Source organism: Myotis nattereri, assembly GCF_964212035.1.
Source record: "Myotis nattereri genome assembly, chromosome: 4".
In the NCBI taxonomy this organism is placed as follows: Eukaryota; Metazoa; Chordata; class Mammalia; order Chiroptera; family Vespertilionidae; genus Myotis; species Myotis nattereri.
Window position 1 is genome coordinate 52,281,660 of NC_138079.1, and position 16,703 is coordinate 52,298,362.

A 16,703-nucleotide genomic window follows, 5' to 3' on the forward strand; every position below is an offset into this window, starting at 1 on the left:
ATCAAATGAATAATAAAGATAATAATAATAATAATAATAATAATAATAGGGGGTTAGAGGATATAGAGTTCATAGAATGGAATAAGTAATAACATTCATTATCTGGCCGAGGCCGGTTTGGCTCAGTGGATAGAGCGTCGGCCTGGGGACTGAAGGGTCCCGGGTTCGATTCCGGTCGAGGGCATGTACCTGGGTTGTGGGCACATCCCCAGTGGGAGATGTGCAGGAGGCAGCTGATCGATGTTTCTCTCTCATCGATGTTTCTAGCTCTCTGTCTCTCTCCCTTCCTCTCTGTGAAGAATCAATAAAATATATTTTAAAAAAATAAATAACATTCATTATCTGATAAAAATGCAGAATTTGGAGATTATATATATATATATATATATATATATATATATATATATAATTTAAAGAGAGGGAGAGATTTCTTCAATATTTGTATCCACAACTTCTCAACCCATATTTAAGATAAATAGTAATTTGGCAAAAACAAAAGCCATTTAATCATTATCTAAATATTAAGTAATTCTAGGAAATCAATTTCTATCTGATGAACTAAAAAAAGCCAATCATAAAAAAGAGAGTTAGTACAAGCAAGAATTTGAGTAGCCTCAGAAGCCCAACGTCAGGCATTACATTTCAATTAGCTTGTGAGAAATTAATTGGGATAGAAATCAATAAGAAATGAGGGAAGTGGAGCTCTTTTTAAACAAAAGTACAATTGGTCTATAATCATATAATCAATAGCCTCTTTTAGCTGTTGCATGGACAAGTGCCCAGAGCATTGAACTGAAGATTTTATGTATATGATAAATGAAAGAATCATTGGCTAATAATCATCTTGGTAATCATATCAAGTGGACTTATTAAGATAATATTGATTATTATTTTTTATTACTATACATAACTTGGTTGAGTTGCAGAGGTCAAAGATAAATTTATACTCAGAATGCTCCAGTCCTCTATTTTGCTATTATCTCATATTGATGAGATTTGAAAGTAAAGACTATTTTAAGATACTGATATATAGAGAGAATTTAATTTTATTACTTTAGATTTATTTATACATTTATTACTTCAACAAATGTCCTCAGGGCTGGGGATACCACTGTGCATATAATACATGAAATATCAATAAATCAATGCATATAATAAATTATAAATTACATATTATATAAGAATTGTTAAGTAATGAAAGTGGTTTTAAGAAAGATGAAGCTGAATCCTACATGAGCAGAGATTCTTTTTAAAGCTCTCTAAGGAGACCAAATTAGGTGAGAGACCAGGGAACCATGCATATCATGTGTAGGGTAAGATCATTTTAGGAGAAAGAACGAGGGTGCGATGACCCTAATGCTGAAGCAGATGCAGATTATTTAAGAAGAGCAAGAAGGCCAATATGTCTAGAGGCAGAGAGAGGTCTAGTAAGTTAACTTAAATTCTGCTCTCAGTTTGAAACTCAGAATTTTATTTTTTACTAGAGGCCTGGTGCATGAAATTTGTGCAGGAGGGGGTGGGGGGGAGTCCCTCAGCCTGACCTGCACCCTCTCCAATCTGGGAGCCCTCGGGGACCTCTGGCTCCTAACTGCTCACCTGTCTGCCTGCCCTAACCACTCTGCCTGCCTGCCTGATCCCCCTAACTGCCCTCCCCTGCCAGCCTGGTTGCCCCCTATTAACTTTTTTTTTTTAATCTATCCCCTTCACACATAGTTGTATTTGACTTCCTTATTGGCTTCTCCCTCTCACACAATTTTTCTCTCTCCTTTATGTAACACTTTTTCCTACTGACTCATCATTTATAAACTTTACTTTTCTCCTTATTTCCTACTTCTGTTCCATCATCCTTCTTCCCATCGTTCTCCTCCCCTCCCTCCCTCCCCACATTTCTTCTTTCCTTTATCTTTACCCCTCTCCTCCCTCCCCTTTTCCTTCCTTCCCACCTTAATTTTTTTCTTCACTTCCTCCCTCAGACCTGCTTTGCTCCCTCCCCCATTTCTTCCTTCTTCCCATTCTCCTTTTAAGCTCTACCGGCTCCCCTTTAAAACTTTTCTTCCCTCCCTCTTTCTCTCTCATCTTACCTTTCCCATACATTCTTCTCTACTTACTTCCACTGTTTTAATATCTATCTACATGCCTAATTATTCATTATCATTTATCTTTTTTTCTTTTCTGACTCCTACTTTTAAAATCTGTCCCCAGCACACAACTATACGTGATTTTCATTATAGCTCCTACAGTTGACTCACACATCCTCTTTCCTTCTTTAACTCTGCTCTCTACTAACTCCTTTTTAAAGTTCTTCCTTCCCTCCTTCCCTTCTTAAAGCTTCTGTTTTTTGGGGGGCGGGGGCATTAACCCCCAGCCCAGGGCTCAGCCCCGGCCAGGTGTTTACTGCCCCCCCCCTCCCCAGCCACCCCACTGCTGTCCTGCCCAATTCCCTGTCTGGGACGCCTAGGCTAGCAAGGGTGGCCGAGGCCTGCGTGGTCCAGGCACTGCTGCTGTGAAGCAGGAGTACCTCCGCCCAGAAGGCCTCGGACCATCCACCACTCCGTCCTGGACCTGTGGGCACCTCCCCACTAATGGCCCAGTCAGGGGACACCGCCTTCCTCCCATGTCTGGGGAGGGCTCCCGCTCCGCACTGTCTGCACCCTGCCCCTTGCCCCGCACACCTGCTCTGTCCCCTGACAGTCGTCACCCACGCCTGCGTGCAGCTCTGTGTTCCTTCCCTTTTCCATTCCTGCGTCTTTTTCTTGTTCCCTTTCTGCATTTCTGTTTCTCCTCTTGGCCTGTCTGCATGCAGGCCTGCCTTCCTCTCCCTCTCCTTTCTTATCCCCTCCTATCGTATCCTATCCTACCCTGGGCCTTGCAGCTGGCTGAGCAGAGGGCGGGGATGCAGCCTGCTCATCCAGTCATGACATGATGCTGTAGTGGACAATTTGCATATTCCTCTATTATTATACAAGATGACTACACTTGATTAACCTTGTTTTATGTATCCAAAAACTGCCAAATTATTATCTGAGTTATTTTCCAATATATCAAACTACAGGCCCGGTGCACAAAATTCGTGCACAGGTAGGGTCCCTAGGCTTAGCTGGCAATCAGGGCAGAGCTGTGGGGCAACTGGCAGGGTAATCGGGGGGTCCCCATTGGCACCCGCCTTGGCCAGCCTGGCACTGCCTGCTTGCTGGCCCTACCCCCTGCTGGTGGGGAGATTGGAGAGGCAGCCCAGCCCACTAGTCAGCCAGCCCCACCCCCTACTGCAGGTCACCCCACAAAGGGAGGTGACCTGCAGGGTGATGGGGGAACCCCGCTGGCACCTGCCTTGGCTGGCCTGGGGCCTGTGGGCTGGGGACAGTTTCTGCATTGAGCATCTGCCCCCTGGTGGTCAGTGCACATCATAGTGACCAGTCTTTCAACCGGTCATTCCGCCATTAGGTTGATTTGCATATTAGGCTTTTATTATATAGGATAACTAATGATACTTTTAATAAACTCATTTGAAAAGAGAAATCTAAAAGAAATTTCTCTTTCTTTAACACACTTACTAACATAGTGATTTCTTAAACTGAGGCCCAGTGATGACCTGGATCCTATCCAGACATATCTGAGCTTAGGAATCTGAATTTGTGATGGACTCCCAGCAGTTGCTGATGCATACAAGTTTGAGACTCACTGACATGGAGGAATCAATCAGAAAAATTAATCTATAGTGGCACACATGAGGAGTCAATATTTGCCTCAGAAACATACACCTGCAAAGCAGTAAGCACATAAATTGAGGCATTATCACAAAGACCCTTGGAAAATCAGTCTGGGAGTCCAGAGAATGGCTTCCAAAAATGTATGTTTGGATTGACCTTGGGAGTTGACTTCCCACACAGTCCTATGCACTGAGACTGAAGTAGATGCAATAGGGCAGCTCCAAGGGTAGAACTCGCCACCAGCCACACTTAGTAAGGACAGAAGGAGACCAGCTATGCCTTTCCCCTGTGAGCACTTCGGCTGTGGCCACCCTTTAGGTCAGCACACAGACACTTTAGCTTCAGACTTCTGCCTTATTCTCTTGACATTACAATGGACCCAATTTTCTGAACCTCTGCTTATTGCTATATCTTCCTGTCATCCTGTGACTATGAATTGCGTGTCAATAAAAGATGAGTATGTATTCAAACTCTACAGAACAGAATAAAGAACGAATGCAGACTTTTCTTTAAAAAGCTAGACATCAACATCCTTTTTCTTGCAGATAGAGACAGGTGAATGGAAAAATCTGATACCTGACATGACGGTGGGGCTCTGACAGCAATAAAGTATAACTGAGGATCTGCCAGCCTGCGTGGGGCTTGTTTGTTCACATTCTGGGCCAGTTTCATGAGAGGGAAAAATAGAATTATATATATTTTTTTCACTTGTAGAGCCATATAAAGGAAATGACATTTTCATTTGCTATATGAATAGTTTTCAATTATTTCTAAGTTTCCTTGAAACCAGTTTTTTAAAAATATTTCTGAGGATGTTAATCAATGTTCTTAAGTAAAATAAAATTGTGCTTTAATCTACATTTTCAGTTTTTCAGAGTATAAAGAGAACTTGGCAAAATCATCAGCATTTCCGTAAAATCCCAAATGTAAACAAAGAGTAAATACAAATGCCAGGAGTCTGCTAAAATTCGACAGATGTGTCTTTACCCAGTATGTTTTTTCTTGAATCAGGTTCTTCGCGCCCCCATGTCCCCCAGCCTCAGCCACGTGCATTCTGTCTCTCACTAGTGCCCTGAGGATGATGGTACAATGGTGCGCATTCATTGCAGCGGCATTTGCAGAACTATGGTTCAAGGTCCCTTTTTTGTTTCCTAGGGTAACCATTCCATGAGTGAGTGCTACTTGTCTGTAAGGATGGGCACTACAGAATTTTGACCCTCTCAGTGGCTAGAAATCTCTTTCATCCCCCAAATTTTTAAGGTAACCATTTTTCTTATACATAGTATAGAAGAAATTCATGGACATACAACATATTTTAAATAGCACGTTAGGAAAAAAAAAAAGAGAATATCTTTGCTTCCGCGCCTCCCCCCTCCCCCCCAACTTCCAATATGCTCACAGTTTCAGAGTGTTTGGCTGGAATTTACTTTTAATTTATAATTGTTGTGAAGCAAAAATTGAATTCAGAATCTGTATAAAGTGATAAAGTAATTCCAAATAGCAGTTGTATTCATATTCATCACAGATCACCAAATGGGACTGATTATAAATGTACTGGGAGACTACCAGAAAGGCACTGTTGATTTACTTTATATACAAGATAAACAAGGCATATGCAAAATGAAAGCACAATGCTTACTGAATTGTAAGTGATTAAACATTAATGACTGTAAAGCTTAGTCAAACAGAGAAAGTCTTAAAGTCTTCCACAGTACATCATGGTGAGTGTCAATGGATAAAGCAGAATGCCAATATTAGTTGGAATGTTCTTGAAGAGAGTTAAGCTTTGTCAATAGCTATAAATGTACATGTGCCAATATCTTAAAGGCTATCGATCTCTACACACTATTTGTAAAGGCTTGATTAGTCTGACTGTACCAGAAATATTCTGGTACTGGTTGGTATTGAAAATAAACAAATCTGAAAGTAATTTTATATTCACTTATTTGGAGGGTTTTTGTTTTGTTTTGTTTGTGCCATGTGTATGAATTTTGGTGTTGATTTAGTCAAATATTTATTATCTGTACTAAAAGTAGAAAGAGAATGAATAAACCAAATATTTGTTTTCTTTCTTCATCGCCTTTTGACCAAGTGAATGAATACAAGTTTAAACAAATACCTGTCAAATATGAAATAAGTATTAGAAAAAAAGAACAAAAACAGTCTTACATCCTTTTTTTATCATCTCAAGGAAGTCTCCAAACTCCATCCTTGGCCACTTTGGACAATCACCTTGCAGGAAAAAAAAAAATGTAAGAATTCAGGATGGGTGGCATTGAAATCCCAAGTTCTGTTTTGTCCAGTGCCCCACTCCTATCACAGGTGAATTTGTGGCCTTATCTGACAGAAAAGGTTGGTTGACCCTGCTATTAAAATATCATTTCATTAGCCTCCAATACCCTTTTTACACAAGGACTCAGGGGAACAGAATATTTCCTACCAATGTGGGAAATTCCTAATAGTAGACGACCAGCAAGTCAGAGCATTACCAAAAAGGTATTGAGGACAGTTTAGAGGTTGCAAAGCATAGTTTGGATATATTTTGGAATTGACAGTGGATCCAGCATGAGATAATACTCAATAATAAGTTTTAGATTGTTAGGTGTGACGATGTAAGAAAATACTTCTGTCTTTTTTTGAGGGGAGGGAGGATGTTACATTGTCTGTGTAATATTTGATCTTGCCTCTCCCCCACTACCACTCCACCCCATTTCAGAGAAGAGTCATCAAATTCTTGCTGTCAATTCCACATCCATTTAACTGTAGATGTTTTCTGGTGACTATTTAGGTATTTATTTATCCAGCTATTGTTTATGGCTGATGTAAGAGAAAGCACTGCACTTGGCATCCAAAGACCTGGGTTCCAATCTTTTCTCTGCTGTTAAATCATACGACCTTATTTTTTTTAAAATCACTTAACCTATTTAAATGAGTTATTGTTGCTTTAACCTCTCTTGTCCATTACCTAGTTGTTTTGAAGGATCAAATGAAGCAGTAAATTAAAAAGTTCAACTTGAGATGAACCACACCACATCCTTGTGAGGTATCGTTGAGAGGTTCCTATAACCCTGAGAAAGTTGCAGGAAGAAATGCAAATAAGGGGTAAAGTTTATGAGCAGCATGCACAAAGTACAATAACTTTAACAACTGACACTGAATAGTTTTGAAGGATAAAGCTGTATTTTTCTGGGAAAATGCACTGAGTGTTCCGAGTTTGAGGGATAGCAGGGAAAAGGCCTAGGAGGAAGAAGAAGCTGCTCTACATAACAGATGAAAAAGAGCCTAGCCCGGCTGGTATGTGGCCGATTGATGATGTTCCTCTCTCACTGATGTGTCTATCTCTCTATCCCATTCCCTCTCCCTTCCTTTCTCTCTAAAAATCAATAAAAATATTTTTTTTTTTAAATTGTAAGAAAAAAAAGAATCTAAAACTGTGAGAGGAGAAAATCCTGAGTAGAGGAAGGAAGAGCAAAGATTCAAGGTAAAGTTCAAGATTTAAAAAATAAAATAATGGCATAAGGTCGCCTTTCTGTATTCTTCATTTTTTTTCTGCAATTTTTTTCAAGTTACTGAAAGCCTCATATATGTGGATTTTTGTGGAAACCAGTGAAAGCACTAAATTTCTGGTCCAGTTTGGGTTAAGGTAAATGATACCACATAGAGACATTAGAGGAGGTAGTATTTCATATCTTATGGCAGAGAAGACGTGGAAAAAAAAACCCCTCAGAAATGTATAAAAGTTGGATTTATATGACCAATCATAGGCTGTGGGTTTTGGGTTTTAGTCAAATTTACCGAGTTGGCTAATAAACCAGGAGGCTTCAGCTGGCCCAGCTACATTCACAGTTAAAAATAACATGGCAGTAACAAAAATACTCTCAGAGAGATTATAGTATTATGGGATATTAAAAGAGAGAATATCGCGTCTGGTTGAGGATATCAGGTTTTCATCTAAGAGGGGGATTTGAGCTTTTTAAAAAATATATTTTTATTGATTTCAGAAAGAGAGAGGAAGAGAGAGATAGAAACATCATCGATTGGCTGCCTCCTGCATGTCCCCTACTGGGCATTGAGCCCACAACCCCTGGCATGTGCCCTGACTAGGAATCGAATCTTAACCTCCTGGTTCTGAGCCCCACCAGCCAGGTGGGATTTGAGCTTTTTTAATTTTTATTTTGATTTATCTCATTTTGCTTGTTTTATATTAATGTGTGAGTAAAGTTTAAGGAAGATAAAGATATCTCAGTGAAGTTATTCCCCTTCAAGTGAATATCCAAATTTCACTATAGAAACCTAAAATTCACCCAAACTCTCCACCCCTACTTTATCTAAAGGTCTTTATTTATTCTTTCACTCATTAAGTCAAAAGAATTTTACTTTGTTTCTACTGTGTGCCAAAAACAGTGCTAGCCATTAAACTCACAAAAATAATTGCAGTACTGTCCTTCCCTCAGAAAGCTTATGCCTGAGGGAGAGGGCTTGTTGTCTTGCTTTCTAATGTATATTGAGCTCATAAACATCACTTCCTAAAAGCATTGTCTAAAGCCATCTTCTGTCTTATGTTAAAAGTTTATGGTAGGTAATGAAGGTTTTTATTTAATTCCATTCTCATCATTACTGACAAATATTTCTTGGGCATTAAAAAAGGATCACCTTTCAAAGATAATTTGAATTTTATACTATTTTTCCCTTTTGTTAGTAAAATACAACTTGAGATGAACCTGCAAAACATCAGCATTCTCAACTAAGTCATTAGGAAAAGACATAAAAATGAGATTGTTAAGGACATAAAAGTTTATAGAGAGGATGATTATAATTAGACTTTTTTGGTTGATATAGCTACAGTACAAGAATACAGTAAACTATGAACTCAAGAACCTAATCTTTCCTATACTTATATTTCTGATGGCAAATAAGTTAACTGTCATTTCAATTTTTGCAAAGGAATCCTTGCCTTTAAAAATGTAGAATCTAATTCAGCATTTCTTATTTTCTTTTGGATTATGGAATTCTGAGACACAGAAAAAAAAATCTAAATCCTTCTACAGAATAGTGCACATATGGATCTACACACAAAATATTTGTATATAGATTAGGGGATTTTTTTTAAAACTCCAGTTCTAGATAGTGGATGAAACAACCAAGTTCACAAATGATTACAATAAATGCTATTACTTGCAAGACCATGATATTTACAGGACTTGAACTAAACTGTGCATACTTTATGATCTTGGATCACTTTGTGGAGACTGTAGATATAATTTGAAAATGTGTTTTTTTAAAAAGCCAATCAAGAAGGAAGGAAAGATTCTGAGATACTGAAGGGCAAAGACAGTCTTTTTTATGTTATATCCCTGGAGCCAAAAGCAATCTCTGGCACATTTATAGGTGGTAGGTGCAAAATAACCTTTGTTGAAAAAAGCAAAGGTCATGGATAAGCCAACAACAAAATATTCATTCTTACAGTTTTCCGCCTGATACCTAATAGTTCTTATAATACTTCTAAGGTAAAGAGTCCCTATTAGATTCAGCCCCTTTCATCCCCAACTGCCTCTAGCAGGGTCTGGGTAGCCTTTGCATTTTTACTGTGGTTAGAGATCAACCCTATGGCCATTAGACCATGATCTCTTTTGTTTTAAGACAAAATGTTAGAGCTTAAGTATTGCTGTAAAATGAAATAATATCTTTGGCACTGCATTTAAAATAACAACCTGCCTAAAGGCAACATTTTCTTTCCCTCATCACACTGTAATTTCTATTTCACATTCTGCCTTTGTTCAGTGAGTCCCATCCCCAGACACTGTGAGGAAAAATGTAAGAAGGTAATGAGTGCAGAAACTGAGAGAGACAGGCAGTGCAGGAACAGGCTGTATGTTGTGTTTAAAAAAAGATTTGACCCAAAAGCAGTCACTAAATAGACACTGTGTTGATGATGAAGTTAGGAAAGGTGAACTAAATAATGCATTTTGATATTTTAAAGCTAATCCTCTCTTTATCCAAATATTTTTCATTCAAGAAAGCCATTCTTACCAAGAGGAAAGTTTTGCCTTTTCAGACATACTATTGTGGGTATGTTATGGGAATCTGCACCATGATTAGTCTATAGATTAGAGAAACTATATAAGAAAGAAATCCTGAGGCTTGAAATGATATCTAACAATGTGTCTGAGAATAAGGAGATGTTTTGCTACATTAAACAAGGTCTTAAAAGCTTAGATTAGGAATTAATAAACTAGGGTCAGTGATTCAAATCTAGCCGGTGGCCTTTTTATCCTCAAGCTAAGGGTGGTTTTAAAATTTTAAATGTTTGTAAAACAAAACAGAGAGAAATATATGACAGAGACCATATGTAGCTCCCAAAGCCAAAAATATTTATTATTTGGCCATTTACATAAGTACTTTGTTAGAAATACTTTAGATTCTAATGTACTAGTGATCAGTCTTAATGTGCAATTTTGGATTCAGTTGGAAATACCGCACTACACCAAAAACACTTCTCTTCTGCAGCAGTTAAATTGTGCCATTTAGAACCAGAAAAGATGGAAAATTTCCCTAGAAATAAATCAAATGTCCAAATTTCTTATTAATTTAAATCACTCTAACTAGAATTGACTTCCATATCAAGCATAATGCTTTAGGAATAAAGTTGCCCAATGATAATTTTTAAATTGAGCAATTTCTTAACATATTTTAAAAAAGCATGGATCTGAGATCCAAAGCACAGACTTTTTGAAAGCATTGAAAAATTCTTATACCCAACTGTAATATTCTTTCCTATGAATTCTTCAGAAAACATCACCTCTCTCCATGTTTTTGAATATGCAGTTTCACATAAAGATACTTAGGTATTTGAATCTAACAAATTTTCAATAGTATTTATTCAATAACATAAAACCCTTTAAATGTGCTTAACTACCTTGTGGATTAACTACATAGTTGAGAATTCAAGCTCAATTAATATAACTTTATCATTAAATTTATTACCATAACTGATATTCTTTTTTAATTAGTTTCATGTAAATCTAACTTTTATGTTATGGCACTAAAAATTAAGATTCATTTGGCCATGAGCATATAATAGAATGGTCTTTTACATCAAATAGGAATAAAATAATTTTAACAAATTAATTTTTCTAGTTTTTTTTTTTAATATATATTTTTTATTGATTTCAGAGAGGAAAGGAGAGGGAGAGAGAGATAGAAACATCAGTGATGAGAGAGAATCATTGATTGGCTGTCTCCTGCAGGCCCCCTACTGGGGATCAAGCCCACAACCCCAGCATGTGCCCAGACCAGGAATTGAACTGTGACCTCCTGGTTCATAGATCAATGCTCAACCACTGAGCCATGCTGGCCTGGCAGTTTTTCTATTTTAAACAAGTTATGCTTTTAATACAATGTCAAAGATGTCTTATTCCTTATAATGTGGAATTATTCATTGTTATTTTATCTCTAATTATGAAAAGTGGTATATAGAGAGAAATATAAGTACTATGAAAGATAATTTAATTAGAATGTATTCTCACAAACATAAGAAAGGTGTATTTTTTCTTTAAAGTGCATTTGAAAATAATTACAACAATTAAAAAAATAAAATTTCATTTTGATAAGTCCATGTCATGCAAGTAAGAAATTCTCCCCTATTTAAGCCTTTTTTTATTATTATTAAGTAGACTCTTTGCTATAATTTTAATTTGAGTTGTTCACTCTAATGTCTGGGATACCTATCTAGCTATCATTACCTATATATTTCTAAGTATTTTACTAGTAAATTACTGCCACTTTACTTAGGGAAAAATGTGTTTATTTAGTCTACTTTAAATCTTTGACAAACTCTACATCAAACAAGGTCAAGCCACAAATAATGCCCAAGATCAACTTAAGATCAAATAAAGATCAGTGAGTTATAATATGAATTTGAAATATTGTGGATCATTATAAAGGCTGCAAGGTTTCTTCTTCATTATTTTAAAATAAATGCACATCGTCTGTGGGTAAAACAGCCCGAAGCATTTTCTTTTAAACCATTTATTCCAAAAGATAAAATATCTCCAAAACAACAAGTCTTTGACATCTGTGACACAGGAGACATGCAGAAGTCATTAAGGGTTTCCCGAGGGGGTTCCAACAGTTGCTTCACTTTAGGGTGGGTGTGAGAAGGCTGGAAATTAAATTACTTTAAAATAAAGTTAGAACACTAAGCAATTTCCTGCTTTTGACTCAGTAGGGTTTCCCATGAGAAAAGAAAGTAGGCAAAAAGCTCAGACAGACAGACAAACATATTTACCCCTAGGTGGAAGGTACAAATTAAATTAGCCTGCTACAAAAGGGAGATGTTTTCTCCTTCTGTTCAGATGTCATGGTAGTGAGGAAACATAGTCTGGGGCCAAGAAAAATGGCACAAATGCATTCATCTGAGCTACCATTCATCCTGATCCAAGGTCTAAACAGAACGCATAAAAGAACAGCACTGTGGAAGGACTTCCTCTCCCTAGTTACCAAGTTGAAACTTGCAAAGGAACATGGGAGCAGGGGGTGGGTTCCTTCCAGAATGTTTCAATGCTGATGGAAGTGTCAGAGGTGGTTATGGAGTTAATGACTGAATCTGAAATCACATCAGTATAATTTGATTTCATATTTCATAGAAAGAGCTGTATTTACGGTACACAGTATGGTGTGTTTAAAGGTACATTGTGAACTTCCTTTCCCTCTGAAGCTGGAAACCAATATAGGCACTTCCAAAGAGTCAAGTATCTATTATAGCGCCTCATTAATATGCATGTTTTTGGCACTCAGTTTGGTTCAGCTGGTATGCTTTCCAGTATCTCATTCTTTATTTATATGAGACTAGGAGGTGTGACCTATGGAGCCAGTTGGCTGTCATGAATTGGAATATTCATTAAGCCTCATGAATTATGCATTAGGCTGCTTATAATACTGAGATCCACATTTGATCTAGCCAGAACTCTCAACTGCTTCCCATTCAATGGAATGATCCACATTTTGGTCAAACTATATATGTGTTCCATACACTGCAGTGTTTAGAACACAAGTATTTGCTATCCAGAAATGCAACTTGCATCTAAGTGGGTTTTATATTTTTTTATGTTTGAAGGTCGCAACAGACATGGTTCTCTTCCGGCTAACTATGAGTAGCATTCTTCTCTAGCCTGATTACTATTTCCATCTATTACTTCCCTTGCCTATAAAAGTCACCAATGACTGGTGAGCAGCTTGTATTACAAAAGATATGTAGCTATCTCATGGTGATACACACATAAATGCAAAGACAAATACAAAGGACAAGAGGAGTGCTTTAAAAAATGTAGCTTCTCTTATCTAAAATAAGGAAATGCTTTTACTGATAATCGTATCATTTTGTTGCTTTCTTTTTTTTATGAATAGGTATATCCAGGCCACACACAATGTAATTTGTAGTTTTTGGTGATTTTATAATATTTTATCAAAATTCAAAAACAATATTTTTAGGCATTAAGTGTTTTAATTTTTTAAATATATGCATCAATATTAAATTCATGCCTTGTTTAAATCCATACCTTTTTAAATAAAAAAAAGCTGAAAAGATCAACTGATAATGATTAATATAATCTCTTAAACATACAGGATGCAAAAGTAGGTTTATAGTTCTGAGTATGCAAAACACAGTTTATTCTTGTATCATTATTTATGAATTATTGTATTATTTTCTAAAAGAACTGGAAACCTACTACTTTTGCCCCACCCTATATTCCAATAAGTGTAAGTGCTAGAGCCATTTCACTTTTTAGATTCTTAGTACAAACTACTCAAGTTAAAATTTCCCCCACAAAAATATATTCTTAGAAAAAACAAGGTTTTATGTAATATGGATCTCAAATCTTTGATCACCATTCACTTTACAAAGTTTCCACTCCTTTTTTAATGTAGACCTGCCTGGGAAGGAATGTTTATTCAGGGTAGTAATTATTATCCATTAAAGTCTAAGACATAATTTGAATTTAGCCCATTCTGTTTGCTATATTCTGGAAGACTAGACTAAAGAATCTATAGCCAGTTTTACCAAAGGTCATGGGTGAGTCCTGGGTAAAATAGCATTGTTTACAGATTTTTTAGTGAAGAGATTAGCTGTCATTTATTTTCACATACCTAACTGAGGAGCTTTAGTGGTTCCCAGTAAGAGTGTGTTCTCTTCTCTTTCTTAGCCTGTCACATCCTTGTCAGTTTCAATAAAATTACTTACCTGAATTATGCAAATGAGGTTTTGTTATGTCCAGCTCCCATCATTGTTCATCTCCACTATAGCTGAAAATTCTAGCAGACCCCTTGCTTACACTGTCTGATTCCAGGACTCCTTAGGTCAAGACCTTTCAACCTCGGAGCTTGACTTATGCCACAACCATTTGACAAATCGCCCAGACCTTCACAAAAGCCGGTTGAGCTCCAGAGTAGCTGCTCTCTCTATACACCACTGTTTCTCTGTTTTGACATTTCCTTCTCACTTTTCCTCTCAGTAATTAGACAAAGAGAGAAAAAGACATTTGTGTTTCAAGAATGCTTTCATTTAGGACTGTGATAAATGGCTCTCCTTTCCAAGAAGCTGCAATCCCACTGCAGGACAGAAGGTTCCTTCACAAGGGGCCTGGGCAGTGGAGGCCGCCCACCAATGCCTTCCCAGACGTCAGCTTTTGCCTGCAGAGAGTGTCCACTAATCTCATCTGTATTTTCAGAAAAAAGGGGGAAATGTGTCCTAAACTCCCCATATTACTAGTAAAACTATCATGGTTGTAAATACAAGGACACTGAGTTTATAATATATGTTTCTAGGAATGTTTGAAAACAAAACTAGAACAAAAAGACATTGGGATTGTTTAAAAGTCATCTTAGTGCCCTTAAAATGTCTCTGTTCAATTACTAAATTCCAGATTATCATATATCCCCTCTCCAATGTGTTTCACATATCATCTTGAAAATGAATGAATGAACAGAACTATCAGAGATCTGGCATTTTAGTAGTCCATGATAAATCTGAAATATTTATGGGGAAGTTTTATTGTCTTATTTTAAAAATAAAATACAACTTTATCATGCTGCAAAAGGGAAAACTGGCATATAATTAAAAAATTAATAATGAGTAATTTATGTCAACCATGTTTTCATATCGGCTTCTTTCAAAATAGTGAGTTAATGTTTATTATTCCATTGGGGAAAAAAGATTGCCAAACATGTAAAATAATGGAAACTGCATGTGACTCAACAGTTGAGAGTTCTGATGAAGAATTAGTGTGTTCCTGTGCATGCTATAGTTAATCTGTTGCCTTTGTTCATGGTAATGCATTAATCAGAACATCACCACATGACATTCCTAAATGAGGCAAATCACCTCTATGATCTGACATCACACTAGAATTACTAAACCAACACATCCACCTTTAAAGCTTAAAGTATAATACACAGATTTATTCATAAATTAAAGGGGGAAAAGAAGAAAATGTGGGTTTTTTTTTAAATATTCATTAGAAATTGGCATATGGCATTTATCTGATTTATGGAGCACTCCATTTAGACTCACTAGTAAGTTAGTTCTGTGAAATTATGATACTTTAAATGTTTACCAAAGAGCATTATTTTTATTTTGCTCTATTTTTTAGTAATTAATAGATCTTACAAATAGCTCCTACTAATGTATTTATAATAATACTTATTTTAATAATAATAAAATGTGCCACATGATTTTTAAAAGCCAGTGTCAATTTGTGTAAACAAACTATTTGTGGTCCCTTTCATTTCCTTGTGTTTGGTTGTGGGAGCTAAAACAATGTAAGTGAATAAACACGCCAAAGCTTCTATCTCCAAATCAAAACAAAGCCAAAGGAGAATCAATTTCATTGGGATTTTTATTGAAATCTTTGTTAGGGAACAGGGTCTTTAAATGTTTCCCATGTAAAAGGCACTAGACCAGACAGCTGATATGCTTGAAATAATGTACCCTCAGGCCTAAAGGCCAGGATGCATTCCACTTCGGAGTTCTTTTCCAGCATGCGGGAATGCATTTAGTCAGAAAAGGAAACCATGGGAACTCATTTGGTAAACCTTTAACTGATCCAGTATATGCTTAGTTTATGGTTTCCAGTCAGTCTGTGAATTGCACAGAGCAGAGGTGAACCTGCTGATGCATAATTGAAAATGAGTATCAGTGAAACCTTACAGAGCCCATGTGTAAAGAGGAATACAGTTTAATGTGAAAGAAAGTTCATTATCTTTGACAAATATGAAGTAATATTAGATATATAAGTTCTCACTATGGTATAAAAACCTAGAAGTTTAAAGGTAAGTATACCCTAACTCAAAATGTATATGTGTTAGTATACGATTCTGAATATTTCTGGGACTTCTCTTTTGACTAGATTTTGTGCTCTCCAATAGCAAGACACTCAAGTTTTTAAAAAGTTGTTCTGTATAGTTTTAGTGACCTACTATTATATGCTTCTATATGAGTTTTGTCAACTAGGTAAGCCTACTTACCTCTGTTGCTATTACACAATGCAATATCTGGCTCTCAAAGAGAAATTACAAGGCATGACAAAAGGCAAGAAAAAAATACAATCTGAAGAGAGGAAGCAATCATCAGAACTAGACTCAGAAATGATATACATGCTGGAATTATCAGATAATTTAAAATAATCATGGTTAATATGTTAAAAGCTTTAATGGGAAAAGAAAACAGCATGCAAGAAAAGATAATTTATGTAAGTAGAGAGATGAAAACTCTAAAACAAAATTCAAAAGAAATGCTAGAATTAGAAACATAGTAACAGAAATAAAGCATGCCTTCAATGGACTGATGGGTAGGTGAGATGTGCCAAGTAAAGAACCTAGGTCAATAGAAACTTCCCAAACTGAAATGCAAAAGGAACCCAGCCTGCATAGCTCAGTGCTTGAGCGCCAACCTGTGAACCAGGAGGTCATGGTTCAATTCCCGGTCAGGGCACATGCCTG

The 16,703-nt window shown here is 36.7% G+C and overlaps 1 long non-coding RNA gene across 1 annotated transcript in view; it reads right to left on the bottom strand.

Moving 5' to 3' along the window:
- Positions 1-16,703, bottom strand: part of LOC308517530 — a 594,900-nt gene that overhangs the window by 104,787 nt on the left and 473,410 nt on the right. Inside the window, exon 11 of the long non-coding RNA XR_013995843.1 lies at positions 5,877-5,939. This is a non-coding gene — a long non-coding RNA (uncharacterized lncRNA). The remainder of the gene's footprint in view (positions 1-5,876; positions 5,940-16,703) is intronic.